Raw genomic sequence first — 24,488 nt, 5'->3', positions numbered from 1 at the left:
ACCTAGCAGGTCAAATATATTAAGTAAGGTAGTACATAGTACACAGAGAGCCCAGCCCAGAGTCAGGCAGACCTAGGATTAAGTCTGCCTCTGACATATATTGGCTATGTGAAATATCCCTTCTATCTGATACCAATCCCTTTTACTCCCTCTTTCCAGTATTCTTCTCTGAAACCCTCTTTATTTTTAACAGATTATTTTTCATTTCCCTGAACTGTCCCAGTGGGTAAATGAATAAGCCAAAAATATACCTAGCTGGCCCTATACCAGAACATAGTTCACATCCCATCCAGCCATTCATACCAACTATCTTCTTGCCATCCACTCTACACCTTTCTCTTCTACTTTCTCCCTACTCCCATTCCCCTCCCTCCAATAGGTTTCTATTTCTTATTCTAAAAACCATAATCAGACCAAATAGTGTACTAATATTGCTTCTGGAAATAGCATGTCAATCAGATTCCCTATGGTTCCATTCACTATACCTGGGATTTCCCTGATCAAGACACTTTTCTTGGGCAACCACTCCGCTATATCTACTTTTTCCCCACTATTAAGAACGTAGTAAGCTCGTTGAGGGAAAGGACTGTCTTGCATTTGATTTTATCCTTAGCACTTAGCACAGGACCTGACATATAGCAAGTACTTAATGAATGCTTGTCATTCATTCATTCATTTATTCCTATCAGATCTGTGAGTCACCCCTGAAATTCATACTTGGGGTCACAAAGAGTCAGAATTGCATTCAACTGAAAAACTAAACAACAACATACTTGTTCTCCCAATGGAATGTAAGCTCCTTAAGGGCAAGGACTGTTTTGTTTTGTCTTTGTATCCCGATAACTTGTCCGGTGCCTGGCACATAATAGGAGAGATAAATGCTTGTTCAGTTCAGTTGATTGTGTGACTCTGGATAAGCTATTTAACTTTTTAGTGCCCTAGGTAACTCTCTGGGCCTGTAAGTTGCAGAATTGTGGCTAATCTCTATTGGTAGAAGAATTTTCCTCAGCAGGAAGTTTCCAAAACTGATGAAATCATAGGTCTGAATTCCAACAAACAAGTCTATATAGTGGCCATATCCCAGAATAAACTCATCTCATATCTTTCAGGAGGTGAGTAAAATGTTGCATCATAGGTCTCCTGGAGACCTATTCATTGGTCATTTCATTGACCAAAATTCTTGAGTCTTTGAAAGCTGATTTTTTTTCTTCACCAGTTTTATCCTTAATATAAATTGTTCTTGTAGTTCTGCTCATTTTACTCTGCATCAATTCATATTACCCAACATCTTCTGCAGTCATCTCTTTTGTCATTCTTACAAAACAATAATATGCCATTACATTCATATGCTGTAGTTTATTTAGCCATTTCCCAGTTCCTCCATTGATTAGATTCTAAGTCTTTGTTTTTCCTTTTTTTCCCCCTTACCTACATAATGGAATTCTGAAAACTCAGTTTAATCAAACACAAATCAGTGACTCCATGAAACAGCAAGAAATATAATTAGAAAAAAATTTTTTTTATTTTTAATTAGAAAAAAAAAAAGAAAATCAAAAGTTTGGAAAATAGGAGAAAGTCTAAGATATCTGATATCAAAAACAACTGACCTGGGGCGGCCAGGTAGCACAGCGAGTAAGAGCACCGGCTCCAGTGTTAAGAAGACCTGGAGATCGAATCCCAGGCTCAGACACTTAGCACCCACCCAGAAACACCTGGCCGTGTAACCTCGAGCAAGTTACTTAACCCCAATTGCTTAGGGCTGGCCAGGTGGCTCAGCGAGTAAGAGCACCGGCTCCAGTGTCAGGATGACCTAGATCAAATCCGGGCTCAGATACTCAGCACCACACCCAGAAATAACTGGCCATGTAACCTTGAACAAGTTACTTAACCCTGATTGCTTTAAAAAAAAAAAAAACAACTGACCTGGAAAACAGATCAAGGAGAGAGAATTTAAGAACCATTGTACACTTTGATTTTTTTTTTTTAAGAAAGTGTTAATACCATATAGCTATGAGGCTTCTGAATAGTCTACTTCTAGAGTCTTTGGCCTCTAACACATCTTGATCTGAACCATATTTTCCAAATGAGTTTTTGTTGTCTTCTCTTATGTCCACTTTCTCATTGAAGCTACCAGGAATCAAGATATTAGTTGACTTAGAAGCTGTACGGTCTCTATATCTTTATACAGTTCAGGGGTGGAGAACTTGCAGCCTCGAGGCCACATGTGGCCCTCTAGGCCATCAAGTGTGGCCCTCAGACTGATTCCAGACTTCACAGAACAAATCTCCTTAATAAAAGGATTTGTTCTGTAAAACGTGGACTCAGTTAAAAGACCACACCCAAGGACCTAGAAGGCCACATGTGGCCTTTAGAATGCAGGTTCCCAACTCTTGTTCTAGTTCCTTGATAGTGTATCAGTATTGCTGAGGCTCACTTGTTCCAAGAATGTACCACCTTGTTGGCTCCTTTGGAAGAAGACCCTGCATGTGATGATTAAATAACTCCAACCAAACTTCTTTAAGTAAAGGGTTATACTCAAAAATGCAGCTGGGTGGTGCCATAGTGCATAGAGTGCCAGGCCTAGTAAGTATCAGGAATACTCATCTTCCTGAGTTTGAATCTGGCCTCAGACACTTACTAGTTGTATGACCCTGGGCAAGTCATTTAACCTTTTTTGCCTCAGTTTCCTCATCTGTAAAATGAACTAGAGAAGGAAATGGCAAATCCCTCCAGTATCTTTGCCAAGAAAACCCCAAATGAGGTCACAGAGAGTCAAACATGACTGAAAAGCTACTCTACACGTGCCAAATAAACAAAAATAAAGACATAATTCCAGCCTTGATTTCTTTTTTTTTATTTTGCTTATAAATGTTTTTATTCAAATGTAATTTTCGAGGATGGTAGGTTTTAGATCTTATTGAAGGCAGCAACATCCATGGATTGCACAAAGTCTTCAAAGGCAGTTATCCGTTCCTCTAGCATATCTGTACCAGCTTTATCATCTTCAGTCACACATTGTATCTGAAGCTTCTTGATGCCATATCCCCCTGGAACTAGTTTAGAAGATCCCCAGGCCAAGCCATCTGCCTGAATGCTTCTGACACATTCCTCCAGCTTCTCCCTATCTGTCTGATCATCCCAAGGTTTTACATCCAGAGATGGGAGACTTGGCAACAATTGCTGGGTTTTTTTTTTTATTTCTTTGATTCATACTGAGCAAGGTGCTGTTCTCTTAGCTTCTTCACTCTCCTCCTGCTCATCAGACCCAAAGAGATCAAGGTCACCTTCATCTTTGCTATCTGTAGCTCCCCTTCCTGTGGTCTCTTCCACATCAGCAGGCCCATACTTGCCCAAAACGTTCTTTATTCCTGGCAAGCTTGCCTTTTGCTTCTCATAGGACTTAATGTGGTTATACCAATGGAGAGCATGGTACAGGTTGGCTGGTGGAGGGCTCCAGATGGCTTCAAATGCTGCAGTGTCAGCCTGGGAGGGCACAAACCCCTCGATATAGCTCTTGTCCACCAGGATGTCGTTGAGGTGCTGCAGGCCTGCTGGTGTCTTGAGATCTCCCAAGCCCGTAGTGGTGGTGGGAGGGACCAGGAAGAGAGGAGGAACTGAACTCGGAGTAGGGAAACAGCGCAGTGTGTGAACGCACTAGCTTGGCCCGCCTACTGAAAAAAGGCCTAGCTTTGATTTCTTAGAGAAGTTTAACCTGATATAAAACAGTCACCACGAGAAGAACAGCAGTCTAACAACCACATCAGCCAGCAAACATTTGGCCTCTTAACAAAGGTCAGAGAGAGACCTGACAGTCAAGGACAAGATGTTTAACAAACTAATTTGAAAAGAACAAAAAAGGGGGCTAAAGACTTTGTAAGTAGCACAGCTCATGGTACAGGGAAAGCAACTCAGGAAAATCAGATTAAAAACTTTTTAACAAAGTCTGAGCAAACTGGATTATCAGCTTTGTAGGTGAAAGTAGGAGAATGGTAGCTAAAAGTGAAATTGAATATGTCTCCTTGTGTTTTTAATGGAATCTATTTCCAGTAGCACATATACACTATTAACACCTATATACTATATGAGGATAGTGCGTACATTCCATTAACAAACAAACATTGATTAAGGGCCCCCGATGTGCCACAGTGACCAGCACCTGCCCTCAAGGAGCTTAGTCTCTAATAAAGAGAGGCAGGATGCATATGTATAGGTAATTACAAAACACATACCAAGTACTCCTGGGGTCAGAGGCTGGTACCTGAAGGGACCAGGAAAGGCCTCCTGCTGGCTGCACCTAGACAGCATAGGAAGGAATAACATGTAGTAAGTCTAGCAGGGTAGATTGGAGCCAGCTTGTGAAGAGCTTTAAATGCCAAAGAAAGTCCTGTTTGATCTGTAGCACGATAGGCCAGATCACGCTAGGGAAAATGTGCATCGATTTCAGTGATCCTAAACTGTTAGAGAAGCCCAGTTTTTACTGCTAGTATTCATCCAGAACTACTTTTGACTCATGGAGTACCAAGGCCTCAGAAGAATCCAAATAGCAAATGATGCAGTGGGCACCGGAAAGTTTTGCGGGGGGGTGTATAGCATGATATAATCCTCTGGCATAAATTCCACTAGCCTCCATTTGCCTCTACAGGCAACCATAAACCTGACTGTTTAGCTTTTAAAGCCCTTCACAACCCTTGCCCCAACTTGTCTTTCCAGCCTTTTTGGACATGACTTCTGTACTCTATGATCCAGCAAAACTGTCTATCTCAGGTCCTTACATTCAACTCTCATCTCCCATCTCTAGGCCTTTGCACTGGATGGACCCCAGGCATGGTACCACCTTCTAGCTAGTGCCTTCCCTCCCAAATTACCTTGAATTTAATTTTGTACTTAATCTGGTATTTATTATATCTATATTTGTATGTGTCCTTATTGGCTCCTCCATGTGAAGATAAAAGCTCTTTGCAAATAAAGATTATTCATTGTAGCTGTATTTGCAGATTGTTGCACAGTTCCTGGCATAGAGTAGGTGATTAATAAATGCTTTTTTACTTGGATTGCTAATTGAATGAAGATTATAGGGTCATAGATTCTGAAATGGAAGGGCCCTTAGGGATCATTTGGTCTAACTGCATCATTTTACAGATGAGGAAACTGAGGCCCACAAGCCATTATTTGCCCAAGGTCACAGAGGTAGCAAGTGACAGACTGAAAGTGTGAGCACAGACCTTCAGACTTTAAATCTAGCCCCTCTTCAACACAATCATCCTAACAGAAAGTATCAACGAAGAATCAAGTTTCAAGTTTTCTGTCCCCCCCCCACTCTCTCCCACCCCATTCTTTCCTCCTCTGTCTTCTCTCTCCCACTTCCTTCTCTTTTCCTCTCTCTCCTCCTTCCTTCTCATATTCTCTTTCTCTCTCATATGCATTTAGTGTTTTATGTTGCTTGCTCTACAGAAAAAGAACATGCTAACTAAAATGACTTTTGTTTGTGTATGACCCTCATTTGATTTTCTTCTCTGTGGGTCAGTGGCTTGCAAATTAAGAAATTCTACAGTTTGAATTCAGTGCTTCCAGCCAGGTTTGTCTCCAAGCTTCTCTGTCTTCTAGGTCCCGTAATTTAATTGGTTAGTGCTGATGAAGCTTGGGCTAGAGTTTGATCATCAGGCTAGGTAAGTTTCACAGAGAAAAACTGATTAAGTGGCTGAGGAGGTTATACTCAGAACCCTGGCCAGCCTTCCCAGAAATTCTTACAATTGTAACCCTGCTGCTAAAGCGTCTGCAGCCAGATTTGAATTCAGCTCTTCCTGTCTCCAGGCCTGGCTCTCTGGGCACTCTATCCACTGACCCATCTAGCAGCCCTACATATGTAGTTTTGGTTCTCTTGCCTTCTCAATGCATGGGGGAGGGGAAGGAAGAGGAAGCAAATTTGGAACTGAAAATAAATTTTTAAAAAATAGTCCAGCAGCAGCATCTTGATTATAGAAAAAATGGAATATTTTTATTACCTTTTGAGTCACAGATTAAGTTTCATTTTAAACAAGCTCAGACAAGCTCTAGGTTACTTTAGATCAGAGGCTTGGAAATGTGAGCCAGGAGAGGTAAGTCCTCTTCATGGCTCTGTCCTTGTAAAGGAGGAAAAATAGAAAACATGGTGTTGTGTACTTAGTAAGTATGTAATAGATGTTTGTGGGATTGGAAATGAGTGTTTAAATGCAGAGGGAAGGGGACCTGACATTCTTCTTGTGGGGTATGCCACCATGGCTGTTCAGAACAGTGACCCAGAAATAACTAATGTACAAATGACAGGGTGGTGGGGCCAGTTCTGCCAGGGACGAGGTCACAGTTGGCTCAAGGGCACCAGGATATGTCCTAGTCAGCACACTTTGGAGGGTGGGGGGAGATGTAAAGCTCCCCCCTGCCTAATGCCTCCCCTGGGACCAGCCGGCCCACCTCCCCCCTGCTGTGCCCACCCGCATCCAGAGCCCCACTGTCTTCGTATCAAGGTGACTCTCCAGCTGCTTCCTGAGGCACTCACTGTGCAGGGCTGGGGGATCAGAGTGGGATGGGGTCAGGAAGCAGCTGCTGGAGCAGGCAGTTTCTTCTCCATAGGAAAATATTATTTATTTGTAAAATTCGGGTAATAAGCATTCGTTCATGTCTGTGTATCAAACTCCCTAATTCTCCTGGGCTTACATAAACATAAACATTACTGGCTTTATTCATTCATTCATTTATTTATTTATTTATCTATCTATCTATCTATCTGTTTATTTATTTATTTATTTATTTCTGAGGTGATCAAGGTTAAGAGACATGCCTAGGATCACACAGCTGGTAATTGTCCAAGGCTGGATTTGAATTCAGCTCCTCCTAACCTCAGGGTTAGTGTTCTATGCACTGAGCCACCTTGCTGCCCTATTGGGTATACTATAGATTAGCAGAGTATCAAACAATAAAATAGCTGATCTGTTGCCAAATCTTGTCACTTCTCCCTTCAGAGTATCTCTTGTCTCCCCTTTTTTCCACTGGCCTAGGTGAGGCCCTCCTCACCTTCTACAGAGTCCTCATCTGGACTATTGCGGTAGCTTCTCCCTGGTCCCCCTAACCAGAGTCTGTCCTGGCTTCCCTCCATCCGTCACCAGCATGCTCTGCCGCACCATTCCTCTCTGCAGTGAGCTCCCGTGCTTCCCCGAGCTTTCCAGGATCCATTACAAACTCCTCTGGTATTTCTAGCCCTTTAGAGCCTGGCCCTGGCCTCAGCCCTGGCTTCCAACCCCACACACTATGCTCTCAAACAAAAGCTGTCCCCAACAGTGGAATACTGACTTCCCTTCCCTCGGTCTCTCAGTTTCTCTGACTTCCTTCATGATTCAGCTCAAATCCTACCTTCTCGAGGAAGCCTCACTCCTCTCAGTTCTCCTAGTAGCACTGCTCATACCTTCCCTTCTCACATTGCCTCCCCATCTATACTGTCTCCCCAGTATAGATTTTGTACCTGCCTCACTATTTACTTGCCTTATTAAATGCCCACCATGTGCCAGGTAGACAGGTGGATAGAGAGGTGGACAGAGCATGCCCTCTGTATACAAATACAATTCCTTGTTTCAAGGAATTCCTTCCTAAAGGGGAAAGATAATACATGAAGAGGAACTGGAAAAGGGAGATGAGGTGGGTGGGGTGTATGCATCTGGCAGCATGGTGTTCAGTGGTCTGGGATGTGTAGGGAAGGTCTGGACCCTGGCAACTTAAGGCAGAAATTGACCCATCAGGGATTAGGTACCAGGGGCAGAGGCCAGGCTAACAACGGGGAGAAAGTGAAGGTGGTGGGCTGGGTGGAGGTGCCCAGCCAGTTCTGTGAGGTTAAAATGTTTTTGCCTTTCTTGACCCCCCAGTGCTTAGCACAGTGCCTGGCACAGAAATGCTTAAATTAATTGTTGTTGACTAACAGACAGAAGCAATTATTTAAGTGTATTGGCTGTAAGAAAGATTGTTTTTAACAGTCACTACATTATTTCTCCTTCCTGGAAACACAGTCCCACCATTTAATTCTCTGAGGATACTATTTAAAATCTCTTAAGAATTACCCTCATGTTTTCTCAAGACATAAGGGTTACATTCCATTCTCTTAGTAAATAAATTCCCTTAGTCCTTTTTTCTGTCTTCTCTTCAACCATCATAATTAACTATCTCCAGAATGACATTTCAACTCTGTCTCCTTTTCATAGATTGCTGACTGGCAAAGTATTACAGTTTATACTGTCACTGTCTAGTTTCTGAGGGAGAAGCTATTGAAGTCAGTATTACCGAATTTTAAGAATGATGGGGTAAAATGTAATAAATCTCGTTGTAGAGGAGAGGTGATTTTTCTTTCTTATTCAACAGAGTTACTGGGGACAAGATAGATGTGCCTGGCTGCTTAAAAATAAAAAAATTCCTGTATATCACCAACACATTTTTTTTAAAGAAAAAAATAACAGATTGGGAAAAATCATTGACATCAAATGTGCCAGGCAGAAGAATATCTTAAATATAATTTGTTAGCCATTAAAAATTCCCAAAGTATGGGGCGTCTAGGTGGCTCAGTGAATAGAGTCAGGAGGACCTGAGTTCAGATTTGACATCAGACTCTTAACACACTTTCCAGCTGTGTGACCTTGGGCAAGTCATTTAACCCCAATTGCCTTGCCTTCCCCCTTCCAAAAAAAAAATTCCCAAAGTAAGTTCTAGTCCAAAGGAGCAAAGTCAAAAAATATAAATGGAAAATAGTGTGAAGCAGAGCAGCCAATTGAGCTGGACTACAGAGACCTGTGTACATTTGGCATGGAGTTACAGACACGTCTGCAGTGCCCCTCACTGCAAGGCACACTGCATTTCCCACCTCCGTGAAGATTAGGAGTCCTTCATTGGGAAATCACTGTGCTGTTTTATCTTCAAGAAGAGTATTGCGCTATAATTATGTCCATGCGTTCCTTATCAGACTTATTTTCCCTGGTTGTTGTGGGTGGAAAGAGGCCCTGCCCTAGTCTGAGAGGTTAACTGTTAACTTGATCTCATCTTTTAGTTCTCCCACCACCAAATATTTATTACACACACACACATTAAGCAAACATACTTATCAAAGCAAGGAGTAAAACAGAAATTAGGGGAAGTCGCAGAGATTAATTCAGGCAGCAAGATAACACTTGAATAAAAGGACTCTGAGGCTCAGGAGTGAAATGAAAGCTCAGCTCAACCAAGGAGAGGGTGTTCTCCCCTAGAAGTCCACTGAGAAGTCTCTGAGGATACGTGGGGTTGGAGGACATATTGGGGTTCCGCCCCCCCCCCCAAGAATTGGCTCCAGGTCTTCTGTTTATCTTCCAGAGTCCATGTCTCTCTCCCTGTCTGTCCCCTCTGAAGACTCTCTGCCAGTCAGGGTTTACGTGTTCCTGTGCACATACAGGGTCACAAGGCTGCCCTCCAAGGGAGCACCCAAACACTCCTAGGCAGCATTAGAGCCATAGAAGAAACACATATTGTTTTTTAAAATCCCTTGAATCTCACCTACCAGCAAAACTGAGTATCATGTTTCAGGGGAAAATGGGGTCATTCAATGAAATAGAGGACTTTCAAGCATTCTTGATGAAAAAACCAGAGTTGAATAGAAAATGTGACATTCAGATACAGGAAGCAAGAGAAGCTTGAGAAGGTAAACAGGGAAAAGAAATCATAAGGAACTTATCAGAGTCGAACTGTTTATGTTCCTACATGGAAAAATGGTAATTGTAACTTATGAAACTTTTCTCAGTGTGAGAATAGTTGAAGGGAATATAAATGTGTGTGTGTGTATATATGTGTGTGTGTGTGTATACATACCTATGTCTATATAGGAGGGTACATGGGCGTATGAATACATATGTGAGTGTGTGTATATATGTGTTCAGGTATACATAGACTGAGCGCACAGGACCAGTTGAATAGGAAGGGATGATACTTAAAAGGTGAAATTAAGAGGTGAGAGAGGAATATAATGAGAGGAAATGGGGAGAGACAAAATGGGTAAATTATCTCATATAGAAGAGGCAAGGGAAAATGGGTACAATGGAGGGGAAGAACAGGAAGGCAAAAAGGAATGAGTCAACCTTATTCTCATTGAATTTGGCTTAGGGAGGGAAGGACATACACACTAAATAGGGTATCTCAGCCTACAGGAGAGTAGGGGGGAAGGGGATGAGAGGGGGGATGATAGAAGGGAGGGCAGGCTGGGGAGGAGGGAAGTTAGAAACACCCACTTTTGAAAAGGGACAGGATCAAAATAGAGAATAGAACAACGGGGGGATAGGATGGAAGGAAATATAATCAGTCTTTTGCAATATATCCACTATGGAAATGTTGTACGTAGCTACACATGTATAACCTATATTGAATTGCCTATCAGTAAGGATGGGTGACAAGGGAGGAAGGGAAAGAATCTAGAATTCAAAGTTTTAAAATCAAATGTTTAAAATATATATATATATATATATATATAATTTTTTTTACATGCAACTGGGAAATAAGATATACAGGTTACAGGTACTGGGGTATAGAGATCCATCTTGCCCTGGACTGGAAGTCAGAGTGGGGAGGGGCAGGATATAGGAAAGAGCAGATTAGGGGAGGGGGTATACAGTAGGATCACTGTTTTGGGGTGGTGGGTAGGGGAAATACGGGGAGAAAATTTGTAACTCAAAATCTTGTGGAAATGAATGATATAAACTAAAAATAAACATAAAATTTAAAAATGAAAAAAAAATCCCTTGAACCATCGGTCAACCTCTACAAAAAAGATGCAAGTCAGAGAACTGAAATATTGCCTCATACCCATAAAATGGCAAAAATAACTAGAAATCACAAAACTCAGAGTTTGTGGGTCTTTGGAGAAATAGGTATCCTAATTCATTAATGGTAAACTTTAAACATTTTATTATATTTGTTAAGGCCTAACCTGTTCTAACTGTGCCCACTTGGTAGCTTCTACATGAGCACCCCGGGTTTGGTGTTTGTTTATCAGTGCAGCCAATGCTGCCATTGATCCAGCCCAAATGGGAAAAGTGCTTTAGGCCCTTTGGGACCTTTTGCATGCTTGGAAAAGATCTATTAACTATGCAGGTGTCAGTTATCTGACTTGGGCATTATCACTGATTTAAGTAGGGAGCTCATTAGAAGACGCTGTGATATTATAGCTTTGATGGGACAGAAAAATAGCCTAGAACTAACTTCTCCTTTGGGTTTATTGTTCTTCTCTCTAGCTAAAACCACTCTGCTAAACTCTAGGAGGCCCACAGCTTTACCCCTGTGTATCACAGCCACCTCATACCCAACATCTAGGTCCAGAGTGGAACTGCTAATGTTCTACCAGATCCCTGCTTTTTTTCTGACTTCTCTCTGTAGCACAAATTCTAGAGGAGAGGGTCAGCAAACTATGGTCTGGGGGTGGCAGCTAAGAATGGTTTTTGCATTTTTAAATATTTATTTTATTATATGTATTTAAAAATGTAAAGACTGGGGCAGCCAGGTAGCACAGAGAGTAAGAGCACCAGCTGCAGAGTCGGGATGACCTGGGATCGAATAGGGGCTCCGACACTTAGCACCCACACAGAAACAACTGGCCGTGTAACCTTGATCTTAACCCCAATTGCTTAGGGGTGGCCAGGTAGCACAGCGAGTAAGAGCACCGGCCCCAGAGTCGGGATGATCTGGGATCGAATCTGGGATCAGACACTTAGTACCCACCCAGAAACACCTGGCCGTGTAACCTTAAGCAAGTTACTTAACCCCAATTGCTTAAAAAAATAAATAAATAAATAAAGATGTAAAGACCATTCTTAGGTCTTGGCCAAAAGCAGGGGACAGGCAGGATTTGACCTGCCCCAGCTAATTCCCGAACCATGATGCTAAGGTCCCCTTAGCTCAGCTACTACATCCCCTTGGGTCTCGGGGTTAACCCTGAAAGGTGGTTGTCATTTCTAGTGCTGTAGCTCATTAGCCCATACTGGTATCTTTTATATCAATGAGTTACCTGACTTTTAAAAGGGGATATTTATTAAGGAGGTATACAGAGCAGTTGGCACAAAATATCCCCTCAGAAGACTGTGTGACCCCATCAACTGCTAGTGCTTCGAGAGGCTGGGCCAAAGTGGGCTCAGGGTTGGAGAAGGGGCATAGCAAAGGAGTAATGCAGTTCCTAAAAGGCCTTTTTTTGTGGGTCTGGGGAGGAGGAGGAGTAATTTAACTTCTATCAACTTCATTTCCCTCATCTATAAAATGAGAATAATACATTGCCTGCTTTGCGTGGCTGTGGTGATAATTAAATGAGAGAGAGAGAGAGAATATATGTAAAGTGTTTTGTAAGATACTTTTCGAGGCAGCTGGGTTGTGGGCCTGGAGTCAGGGAGACCTGAATTCAAAGCTGGCCTCAGACATTTACTAGCTTTTTGACCCTGGGTAAGTTACTTAACCTGTCTGCCTCAGTTTCTTCAACTGTAGAAAGAGGGCAGTAAGAGCACCATCCTCTCCTGGGTTGTGAGACTCAGAGGAGATGAAATGCCTAAAGCAGGTGTTTAGCACATGGTGGGCCCTATGTAAATACTTATCCCCCTTCCCCTTTCCCCCTTGTAACCAGAAAATGCTGTTTAAATATCACCCATGATAAAGATTGTTTTTTTATGATGCCACCATTCTGCCATTCACTGCTATTAGAAATATTGGTATCATCCTTGATTTACACACCCCCCCCAAATCCATTTCATTCTTTTTCCCCTCCAACTTCAGCCCATTTTAAGAAAAAAACACAGTTAATTCGTTTATTTTTTGGTCCAAATCTGTGACTTTAATTGCAAAAATGGGAACTCCTCCATCTACTGTATATAAGCAAAGAGTAGCTTTAGGGTGTTAACCTGGGGCTCTTAGAGGAAGAGGTGGGGGTAGGAAGGGTCCTGCTTCCTGAGTGTGTCCCAGGCAAGATTTGAACCCAGGTTTTAACCCACTCTGAGACTGGATTGTGATCTAGTACCCCATTTCTGCCTCTTTATATTTTGATTAAAACCAAGCTTTTAAAAAGGAGAATGATTTACAGCTTTTCTAAAGGATGTTGGCCAGAGCAAGCAGAGGTTACTGCAAGAATATCATTAAACTTTTGCAAGGGGAAATTGTCTTTAAAAATACCTATTTTTTAATACTTAAGACATAAGCAGTATTGAAGAGTAACTATTACGTAAGCATTGACTGCTGGCTTCTCAATGAAGGCACTTTAGAAATTACTTTCTCCTGTTTCATAACCATCCATGTGTTGATTTTTTTTAAGCCAAAGCTTTTTTTTTCCCTTTTAAAGGCAGAAATCTTACCTTTTATAATTGGATCCCCTTAAATAGATCTAAGATAGTCTAGCTCTTTTTCAGCAATCACCAGCTGCAGAAATCATTGGCTCTTAGATGCAAGATAGAACTGGCAAAGGGCCCTTTCTTTAAAGATAATAACATAATTACACTTTAATGTGTCAACGTTTTTTATTCTGTTGTCTTCTTTTAAGCGGCTCCTTCATCCCCAGCCTTACTGCCTCTTTTTCTTCCCTTCAATTCAGAGGTAAATTAAAGCATTCGGAAGCAGGTTGGGGGAATCACGGGATTTCTCTTTTTCTTTCTTTTTTTTTTTTTTGCAAGTTTTCCAGTGATCTTCTATATTATGTGGCAATATTAGCTATATGATTATAATCAAAGTACATTATATATTTTGGAAGACTATGTGATTTACACTTCCTCAGTAGGAATAAAACAGGAGTTTTTAATGCTTGGAATTTTTCTATATTATTTAAACTTAAAGTTTATTCTCAAATCATAGACTTAATGACTTGTGTTTGTCAATATTAAGGCGATATTTCTTTGCTAAACTCCAGGACCTGCTTTAACTAGTCAGAACATTTAGGTAGCAAATTAAATTAATTAAATGAGTGGAATGGCTTTAACACTTTAGTCATTACAAAATTGAAAAGAATAGCTCCCTCATTTAAATTATCTGGGTTTTTTTTTTCTTTAATCTTTTTAAAAAACTTTGCCATAAACCTGGAACATCTCCATCCTTATGCTCATTCTAGACCCCATACTGTTAACTATAGCATCCTAGAAAATCCCAACTTTTTTTCTGGCTAAATCTGATCCCTTTTTCGTGGTATTCTTGGTGAATCCATCATAATAGGAATTTGAGGAAACTGAAGGATTTCCTGTATAACTTGATAGAGGTTTGTGAGGGAAAAAAAGACAGTTTAGCAATACATCAGCTACACTTGACAGAATTTGCAATATCCTACACCCTCTTGCCTCTTTAATAAAAGATCAGCCCTTCTCTAGGGACCAGGTTTGGTCATTATAATTACATAGCATTCAGTTTGGGGGTTTTGTTCATTCTATTTACAATTGTTGTGTCCCTGAAGCTTCATTAGCAGAGGTTTAGAAATGTCAGTTTGTTAGATAATTTTGGTTCCATGAAATTGAAGTCTTTGTACCACCAAATTCAGTCTGACCAGGGTAAAAAGGGACGCAGTTGAGGCAAAGTCTGCATCAAATATCTCTGATAAATGTCTGATAACTAACAAATATATAAGAAGAGCCATTCCCCAATGGATCATCAAACATGAACAAAGAGTTCTGTAAAGGAATATCATTTTGGCAGTTGTATGAAGGATGAATTGAAAAATGGGAGAGACTGGAAACAGTGAGACTGGCTAAGAGGGTATTACATTAGTGGAGGTAAGAAGTAGTGAAGGCCAGTCAGAGAAGTCCCAAAGTGATGAGCTGAGTTTGCTCCTTAAATGGAGGCTTTGGAGTTCATGGTTCCACCATGAACCACCATGGTTCTAGTCAAAGGCAGAGAGTGGGTGATGAGGTAGTGTATGAAGTTCTGTTCAATACACTAAAGGATTTCCTCCAGGCCTTTTTTAAAAATTAAATTTTATTTTATTTTCAAAGAAAGATCAGCTTTACTTTCTCCCACTTCACACACACACACACACACACACACACACGCCTTGAGAAAGCAAGAAAAGCAACAACTATTACAAAGGTGTATAGTCAAGCAAAATATAATTTCTCACTGAACATGTCTAAGCAGTCTATACTGTGACTCCATCTTCTTTCTGTCAGGAGGCGGGCAATGTATTTGATTATGAATGCTCAGAAACTGTGGCTGGTCTTTGTGTTGATCAGAGTTCCCAAGTTTTCTATATATTTACACACACATTGGCAGGTGAAAGATAAAATGACCGAGGAAACAAAGGTTCCGTCTTCTGAGCATATAGATTTATTAAGCATCGTGTGCTAATTACCTAACAAACTGGGACTAAACCTTCTCAGCTTTGGCCTGAACCCCGAATACAGGGGGAGACTGACTTTTATACACTAAAAACAATTAACCAAATAAGGCCAGCTAATTAGAAGGAGACAGTACAACATTAAGTAATCTGATTTTTGCTTGGATGAAAGATTAGGAACTTTCCAAGTAGGGAAGGGGAGAATGAACAGGCACAATTCCCTGAATTCAGACAAAAGAGGTGTCCCACTCCTCCTAAATGTTCTGTAAACAATCAAAGAAACCTGGAAACAATAACTAATTAATTATTAGGAGGCCCGTTTTTAGATAAGACATATGGAATACCTGAGACATACCGTTGTGAGAAAACTCCTTGTTATCAGTCTTTGGATCTGACTGAGTTTCTAGTCAACAGGACTGAGGTCCTTGGTTAAGAGTCTCTCAACAGATACAAGCGGTCCAGTTACCAGCCATGCAGAGCTAGGTTCAAGCAGTGCAATAGGTTTTCTTTCAGTTTGTACAATCGAATAAAGTTTTCTCACAGGACAGAATTGGACCAGACCCATAATCGGATAGAAAGGGAACTGAGCTAGTTCCTGAACTGAGTCACAAGATGTAGTCAGTGGGTTCACTCAGTTCCCACAATTAACCACTTGCTGTCCCAGTCTTCTCAATTCCTTTAACACACACAAGAAAACAAGAAAAACAGAACTCATTACAAACATGTGTAGTCAGCCAGAACAAATCCCCACATTGGCCACATCCTAAAAAATGAGAATGCTCATTTTGCATTCTGAGTCCTTGACCTTTCTCTTGGGAGATGGGCAACATGTTTCATCTGGAATTGTGGCTGGTCATTATGCTGATAAGAGTTCAGCACAATACTTTTCCATCTTATTTACATACCACAAATTGTTTACCTGGTTCCCCAGTTTATGGGCACCCCCTAAGATTTTCATTCTTTGCTACCTCCAACAGAACTATAAATATTTTTGTACATCCTTAGAATTTTTTTTGCCTAATCACTCCCTTACTCTACTCTCCCTCTTAATTACTGTTCTCCCCTTTCCTTCCTGTTTCACTGTTGAGTGAAATATATTTCTGTACCTAATTGTGTATTCTTCCTTCTCTTGACCAACTTAGATGAGTATATCAACTACTCTGTATGTTTGCATCATTATCTACTTGTGTCCCCTATGTATGTGAGATAATTTCTCCCAACCTTCCTTTTTCTCCAGGACTTTTTAAAAAAGATTTCCTGGGTTCCAGTGCTACATTAGGGCTATCACATTTGTCAATATGACTTTTCCCATCATAAATTTTCCTGATGACTATGCCACTTCTTACATGTATGTCATTATTAATAACATGTCTCATCTTACTAATACACACCAGTCATCTCCACATTGTCCTTTGGATCACCTACAGTTTTGGTTCTTCTGAGTTCATGTTGTGTTTCATGATTTGTAGCCAAATAAAAAGAGGCATTTTTTTCTCAGTAAGCCCCTTGAAATCGTTGAAGGCACTACTCAATTTTCCAAGTATAATCCAGTATATTCTCTTTTTCCCTGTTCACTTTTGGGCCAGTTCATTGTCTCTATGCAGTACTGGTCCAAGGTATAGTAATCATGGACTAGATGGGATCCCCACCCAACTACAGTTCATAATTTGAATGGCAGGAATTCTTTTTCCTGATGAATTCTTAAAATATCTTTGAGTGGTCCTGGTTCTTTTTCTGGAAACTGATGTAGTCAGTACAATGTCATCTGCAAACAGAAGCATCTAAAAAACATCATCCTTGGCCACCCTATCCAGGGTGGATTATACCTTCTCTTAGGCCCCTGCACAAGCCTGGAGGTATCTGCTTACTCCTTGCTTCCCACTGTTACTCCCAGACCCCTTTACTATTGCCCTGACTCACCAGCTTCTTTGACTTTGAGAGCCCCTGCATTGATCTGTATCCCCCACCCCCAGATTCTTATTGTCATTTGCTGGTTCCTAGGTCACACTCCCTCCTTTCTCACTGAATTCAGAACTGGCCTTCTAGTGTTCATCTCTGGTCTATCTCCTCTCCTTATCCATGAAAGTGTGAATATTCACGTTGATGACTTCTTCAATACCCTTCCTTCCCAGTTCATCAACCTCCCTCAGCTCTTATGACTTCCATGCTGGTTTAGCTACCCACAGAAGTGATAACACCTTCAACCTCACTGCCACTCTAAATCAAGCTATCTCTGTAATCTGGAACACCAGAATTACCCAGTTTGATCATACTGATCCACTGATCTGTCCTTCTGCCTAACTCTTCTGAAAGGTAGCATAAAGTCCCTTTGCCCCTCTGGTTTTCTCAGTCCATTGCTTACCTCCCTTCTTGGGCTTAACATTACAAATGACTAGTTCAGTTATGTACCATTCTCCACTCTAGAATCCCTTGCTCCCTTGTACTGTTGGTATATGACAGCTCTCAGCCCTTAGTTACCCCTACCATTGACCTTTGCTGCTCCTTCTCTACAGCCAGTGCACCACTGAGGGTAGTAACACAATCCACTATAATCCCTGTATAGAGTGTCAACAGAGCCCTCACTCTTGCAAGGGAGTCCTTTTATTCTTCCCTGATTAATTTTTTGTCATCCTCCCTGCAACATCTCTTCTGTCCCTAGAACCACTTCTACTCCCAGTCTTTGTCTCAGTATTTGACCTTACTTTACATTTTCCTGGAAAAAAAAAGATCAGTAACATCAGAATGAGCTCCTACTTTTCCTTTTCACCTTTACATCTTCACCTGTCTCCTCTTTTGATCAAGTCTGAAGAAGAAGTGATCCTTCTTCTTAAGGCCAACCTTCATCCCTTCCCTTCCCATCTCTTCTGGAAGCTTATCTTATCTACCATTCTCCCTTGTTCTCATTTTCAATCTCTGTCTGCTTCCCTGCTACCTAGAAATACACTCACATTTCACCTGTCCTTTAAAAACCTTCAGTTTTTTCAGGTCAAGTTGTGGTATATGAATGTAATAGAATACTATTGTGCTATAAGAAATGATCAGCAGAAGGATTTAAGAAAAATCTGGAAAGACTTACATGAACTGATGCTGAGTGAAGTGAGCAGAACCAGGAGAACATTGTACACAGTAACAGTAACACTGCGATGATCATCTAGGACAGACTTGACTCTTCTTAGCAATACAATGATATAAGACAATTCCAAAAAACTCATGATGGAAAGTACTACCCACATCCAGAGAAAGAACTATGGAGTCTGAATGCAGAATAAATGCAAAATAAAAACATTATTTTCTCTCTCTTTTTTTGTTTTATCTTTCTTATGGTTTTTCCCTTTTGTTCTGATTCTTCTTTCACAACATGACTAATGTGGAAATACATTTAATATGACTGTGCATGTATAGCCTATATCAGATAGCATACTATCTTGGGGAGTGGGGAAAAGGGAGAAAAAATTGGAACTCACAATCTTATCAAAGTAAATGTTGAAAACTGTCTTTACATGTAAATGAGAAAAATAAAATACTATTAAATGGGGGGTGCCCTTCAGTTGGCCTTGCTTTCCCCCTCAAACCTTTGTATTTTTACTTGTCTCTATTTCACTGTCAGACTTTTAGAGAGAACACCTCTCTGATTACTCCACGGCTCCACTATTGACTCCTGTCTCAGCTCTCTGTAGTCTGGCTTCTGACTCCCACCACTCAACTGAAAACAGTTCTCAGAATTTGTCAGTGATCTCTTAGCCATTCATTCTGTTGGCCCTTTTTAGTCCTCTTCTTCCTTGACCTCTCTGAAGTATCAGACATCATAGCACTTTTCCCATTCTCCTTTTCCCTTTCTGACCTTCCATTCTGAGCATTCTTTCCTAAAATTATCCATCTTCTGCCACCTAAGTGTATATGTCCCCTCAGCATTCAATCCTGGCATCTCTTTTCATTTTATACTCTTAATGATGTCATTTACTCCCTTAGCTTGGTTCAGTAATCTCAGTGTAGAAGACATTCCAAATTGCCACTGCTTAATCAACATTTCAAACTCAACATATATCAATAACTTAACTCACTGCTGTCCTCTTTGTGACTCCTTTTGGGGATTTCTTGGCAAAGATACTGGAGTGGTTTGCCATTTCCTTCTATGGCTCATTTTACAGATGAGGAAACTGAGGCAAATAGGGCTAAGTGACTTGCCCAGGGTAACACAGTTGGTAAGTGTCTGAGCCTTGATTTGAACTCAGGTCTTCCTGATTCCAGACCCAACATTCTTCAGCAAACCTGCCTTCCAAACCTCCCTGCTTCAGCAGAGGCTTGTAACCCTGGACTCCCTTCTCATTTCTGCTTTTCAGAATGCTTGCCTTTCTAAGGTCTGCTCAGGTACCACCTCTGAATTAAATCTTTCCATGATTCCTTCAATTATTAGTCCTCTCTTCCCTATCAGATTTCCTCATATTCTTTTATCAGTGTAAATGTCCTCTTCCACAGTAGAGTGTAAACTCCTCAAGAGCAGGGCATGTTTTGGTTTTGTCTTTGTATTTCAACACCTGAATACAGCATTGTGCATAAAGTAAGGTTCATAAGGTTTCTTGTTTTCTTATTCTTTCTTAATTCTTGGATTAAATTGAGGTGACTTTTACTTCCATGTGGCATTAGCCTAGAACATTCTCCATCACAGCAGTGAGCATGCCATTCCCTATTTAATAGCTCACTTGATACTGATAATCAGAGGAGAGATGAATGAGCAAAGTTATCCTTATTCTGTCTGGGGACCTTGTGAGGTCTTCAGAAGTACATAGGATACAGCGTAGTGAAGAAAAGCTTCTAATGCTGCATTTTGATTTTTAGATTCAATTGCTTTTTTAATAAATAGAAATAGGAACCTAGGGGGTGGCTAGATAGCACAGTGAATAGAGCATCAGCCCTGGAGTCAGGAGGACCTGAGTTCAAATCCAGTCTCAGACACTTAACACTTAGTAGCCATGTGACCTTGGGCAAGTCACTTAACCCCAATTACTCTGCCCTTCCCCCCTCCAAAAAACAAAATAGGAACATATTATATCATTGGTATAGGGAGTTCCTAAATGAAGACATTTCCTCCATCAGAACCTTCTCTGTAACTTCTCGAGTACCAGAACAAGGAAACAGTAGACCACCCAATGTACATTTGAGAAAGCACTTCTGTCCTTATTTGGCATATCTTGTGCTGGGGGCGGGGGGGGGGGGGGCTCCTTGCTCTAAGTCCCAGATTCCTGTAAGGTCAGGTGACTTCTAAACTTAGGCCTATGGATGCTGAAGCCACTCTAGATTTGATTTTTCAGAATGGGGAAACTTCACTGCAAATTATCCCTCATGATAGGAAAGGCCTGACCTGTTGATGTAAAAACAAAAGGCCTCAGCAAAACTTGAAAATGAAAAGAAAGTAGGCCTATGGGTCAGTAGTTACTAATGCCTTTTAATCATCCTTTGAAGAATGTTTTACTGATGCATTTTGTTTTTACATCATAATTAAACCCTCCTTTGTGGCAAAGAAAAACAATTAAGCAAAAACATCAGATGTCAAACCTTATTTGTCATTGTATAAAATAGTCTTTCCTCTTAGTTCCCTATTTCATTGGGAGAAGGTGTATTTTGTTATCTCTCCTTCTGGACTTTCATCACTTTTTTTTCCCATTGTCTAGAATTCAACTTCATTTTAATGATTTTTAAAAATTCACACTGTGGCCATCATGTACATTGTTCTTTTGGCTCCACTCAACATATTTCTACCCGATCTTCTCTTTTTGGATCTGTTTTTTTTTTTCTATTTCTTTGGTATCATTCTCTCACTTAGATATTTTAAAATTTGATTCTTCTTTTCTTTCTAAATTGTGTTGCGTCCAGCATAATTTCCCCTCATGTATATTTGATCTGGTTCAGCTGCTCTTTCCCATTGTCATCTTCTTAAATGCCATTTACATTTATTATGGAAAATGTGGTCATTTCAGTGTCATAGAGAACGAAAATCACATAGAACTATAAGCAGATCTGTTGTGGTTTTTGTCCTTCCAGTTGGCTCCATAAGTGGTGTTACGGTCGTCTGATCTAGTTGGATCTCATGACTCTTATTTTTGCAAACTCATTTTCCTCTCTAGTACTATTTGATGCTTTTTGAATCAGCACACTTGTGTTCTTCCACCATCCTGCTTTGTCATGTTTTACAAATGAGTTTATATTCTAAAACCGTGCTGCCCTGGAGTGCTGTCTTTATCAAAGTCAGAGAAGGAAATCAGGTGTTTTCTGGATGAGGATGTTTCTTGGCCCTTCTGGACTCCTTGTGGAGGTGCTTACTTTACAGCTTTATATAGCAAATGGTGAGAGATGATATTTGCATTTTTTAAAAATGGCTATTGTTTACTAAAGGAATAAATCTCTACTGGTAGAAGTTAAGAGAGTCGACCCTGCTAGGAAATACTCCTAGATCAAGGAGGAATTTCCTGTACTCTATAGATCATCTGCTCTTATAGAAAGAACAACACTGGAAAATTTTAGTTAATACATTGACACATAAAAAAATTGATTCACACTTAAATGGACAGACTTTGTGATATAAATCACTAGGTGACTTTGGCTAAGTCACATCATCTTTTTGAGCCTTAGTTCTCTCATTTGTAACATTGGGATTATGATAATTTTCCTATAGGTACTCATGGGTCTATTGTAAGAGTTGGATGAAATAATATTTAAAGCACTTTGTAAACAGAAAAGTTGTATATAAATGTCAACTCTTAACTTTAATTATCTGTGAAATAAGGGGATTGAACCAGATAATCTCTGAGATGCCTTGAAAGTCTAAAATGTTTTGTCTATAATCTATTTATAATACACTGGTTTGTGGATAAGATTATCTTGGATATATCTGCATATACTTGGCATCTGAATGACTCTTCCTATATGATCTATGATAACAGTTAAAAATATAATTATAAAATAAAATTATAAAATTATCTTCCACTAGAAGTGTACATTCAGAATGAAGGAGTTGTAGAAGCCTCTCTGGGAAAGTGGAAAAGTGACTCATTGACATCTACCCAATTACTAATGGTTGAAGGACCATAGTTTGGAGAATGATGCCTTAAAGAGATAACAGCATGAACGGAATTCTGAAAGTAAAAGTCAGTTGGCTTATGGAGAAAAATGAGCTTTGGCATGTGGAGACCAGCAGGGGGAATCTGTCCAGGTACTACCCCAACATTCCTGCCCAGTGACTGTCCCACCTGCTCCACTGACAAGCCCCATCAAGATCAAAGGCTGGCGTTATTTGGAAAGCTCCGTAATGCCCTAATATGTGCACTAAGTGCTGAGTACTACCGCTTTTAACAAGGTCATTTGTCAGTCATCCTCCTCCTGTCAGGAAATGGGAAGCATGCTGTTCATCCCTATTCCTTATAAGAATGGGGAAGAAGATTGGGAAGGTTTCTAGCAAGAATTAATTCCATTCATATTCTTAAGCAAGTGACAATCCTGGTTTCTGAAAACAGTTCAAAGAAATAATAATAACCATTCCTCCACATTCACTAACATACATATACACACATGTAGCCTGTCATAGATTCTAGGGATCCTTATTCCGAGTCTCATTTGCACTTGCAAGTTGGGTCTTTGGAGGGCAATTGGCTACATCTGCTCCTCAGAGTCCCAGGGATATGTCTAAGGGACTGGGGATATTGTTCTAATAGCATTTGTTCAACTGCTCATGCTAATATGTTCTCTACAATATCAATAAATTACAATTAATATTTCCACTACATCTTTGATTTGCCCTATGATTTGAACTCCAATAACATTTAACTAATTATTATCAATTAGCTTTTACAAAGGGATATTTAATGAAAAAAATATAGAAAGACCCAAAGCACAGTTTTCTCCCTGAACTGGAGCATAATTGTCCCCCCTAAACCACCTCAAACCCTGGGGAGGTTGGGTTCACACTTAAAGTTTGCCTCAGAACCTTTATCCCACCATATTCACTTCCAAGTATGGTAGAGCTGCTAGACAAGTCATATGACAACTCAGCTTCCAGTCTATTCACCACTCTCCTGAGTCAGGCAGGTCACTCCTCAGAGGTACCCTAGTGATCCACTGGGATCAACTGCTGGGCAGTGCTAACATGGACTGTGGATCCCAGACCTCTGGCCACTCACTCTTCAGACCTTTTGAAGCTCACACACAAGGTTGTAGTCATCTCCAGTACTCCTAGAAAGAGGCAACAACAGCGCCATATGCTGACGGGCCATGGCCCAGTTGGGGAGATAAAGGCCTGAAGGCTTCCAGTGTTTCATCCTGCTCACTTGCATGCAACCAGTAAGAAAGAGGTCGATTTGGCTGGTTGGTGCATTTTGGATGTATACGAAGTTTCAGCTCGAAAGTCAGTTAAAAGGCCCTTCTTTACGACACAGCAGGCAGAGGGCAAACAGTCCTAGCATAGCTGTGTATGCTCTGGAATAGAGCAGGGTCCTCCATTCTGCATACTCAGAAGCAGGCTCACCTCGCATGGGGGAATATAGTGGACAAAACATTGGCCATACTGGAAGGACGAGACTCCCACTGGCAAGCTCCTGTTCTCCCCAGCATTCAATACATATGCATGTACTTGTCCTTACATACACCTGCCCATAGTGCCTTAGTTGCCCAGGTGATGAATAATATAGATGAATCTTTAATATCTCTTCCATTGTGTATCTTATGTGGTTGAATATAGAACTGAAAGGACCCCAATTTCACAGGGTTTGTATAATAGATAAATGTTCTGGTCTTTATTTTAGAATAGTAGTTTTCTGTCTTTGCAGAACTTCATGAAGAATAAATTGATGCCATGGTACAAGTGAAAAAGAATCAGACTAGCAGTCAGGGGACCTGGTTCTTGTTCTGTCATTAATTTGTGACTTTGAATAAGTAACTTAACTGGTCTCTGTCTCAGTTTCCACTTCTGTTAAATGGGGATGGTATCTGCCTTCTTGTAAGAATCAGGATAATGGATGGGAAAGCACTTTGAAAAGTATAAAATGACTTAAAACCTTAATTGTGATGTACAGCCTAGACCCCCTGCATAAATTAACTAAAAAGCTTTCCTGAATAAAGGGCCTGGTGAAAGAGCAGAGTAGCTGCTCTGGGAATTCTGATTAATGCCACCAGAGCTATCAAG

At 40.6% G+C, this 24,488-nt stretch overlaps 1 protein-coding gene, 1 long non-coding RNA gene and 1 pseudogene across 2 annotated transcripts in view; 1 reads left to right on the top strand and 2 right to left on the bottom strand.

Moving 5' to 3' along the window:
- Window positions 1-24,488, top strand: part of TANGO6 (transport and golgi organization 6 homolog) — a 205,972-nt gene that overhangs the window by 105,716 nt on the left and 75,768 nt on the right. The gene's annotated exons all lie outside the window — the stretch shown is intronic.
- The window catches only part of LOC138159280 (uncharacterized), a 40,719-nt gene that overhangs the window by 12,194 nt on the left and 4,037 nt on the right, over window positions 1-24,488 (bottom strand). The window lies entirely within an intron of this gene.
- On the bottom strand, window positions 2,843-7,129 carry LOC138159505 (elongation factor 1-beta-like; annotated as a pseudogene).

Source organism: Petaurus breviceps, unplaced genomic scaffold (genome assembly GCF_028583685.1).
Source record: "Petaurus breviceps papuanus isolate PSGF00001 unplaced genomic scaffold, PetGlider_PUasm1.0 176, whole genome shotgun sequence".
NCBI lineage: Eukaryota > Metazoa > Chordata > Mammalia > Diprotodontia > Petauridae > Petaurus > Petaurus breviceps.
The sequence above is the reverse complement of the archived record's forward strand: the minus strand, read 5'-3'. Positions and strand labels throughout refer to the sequence as shown.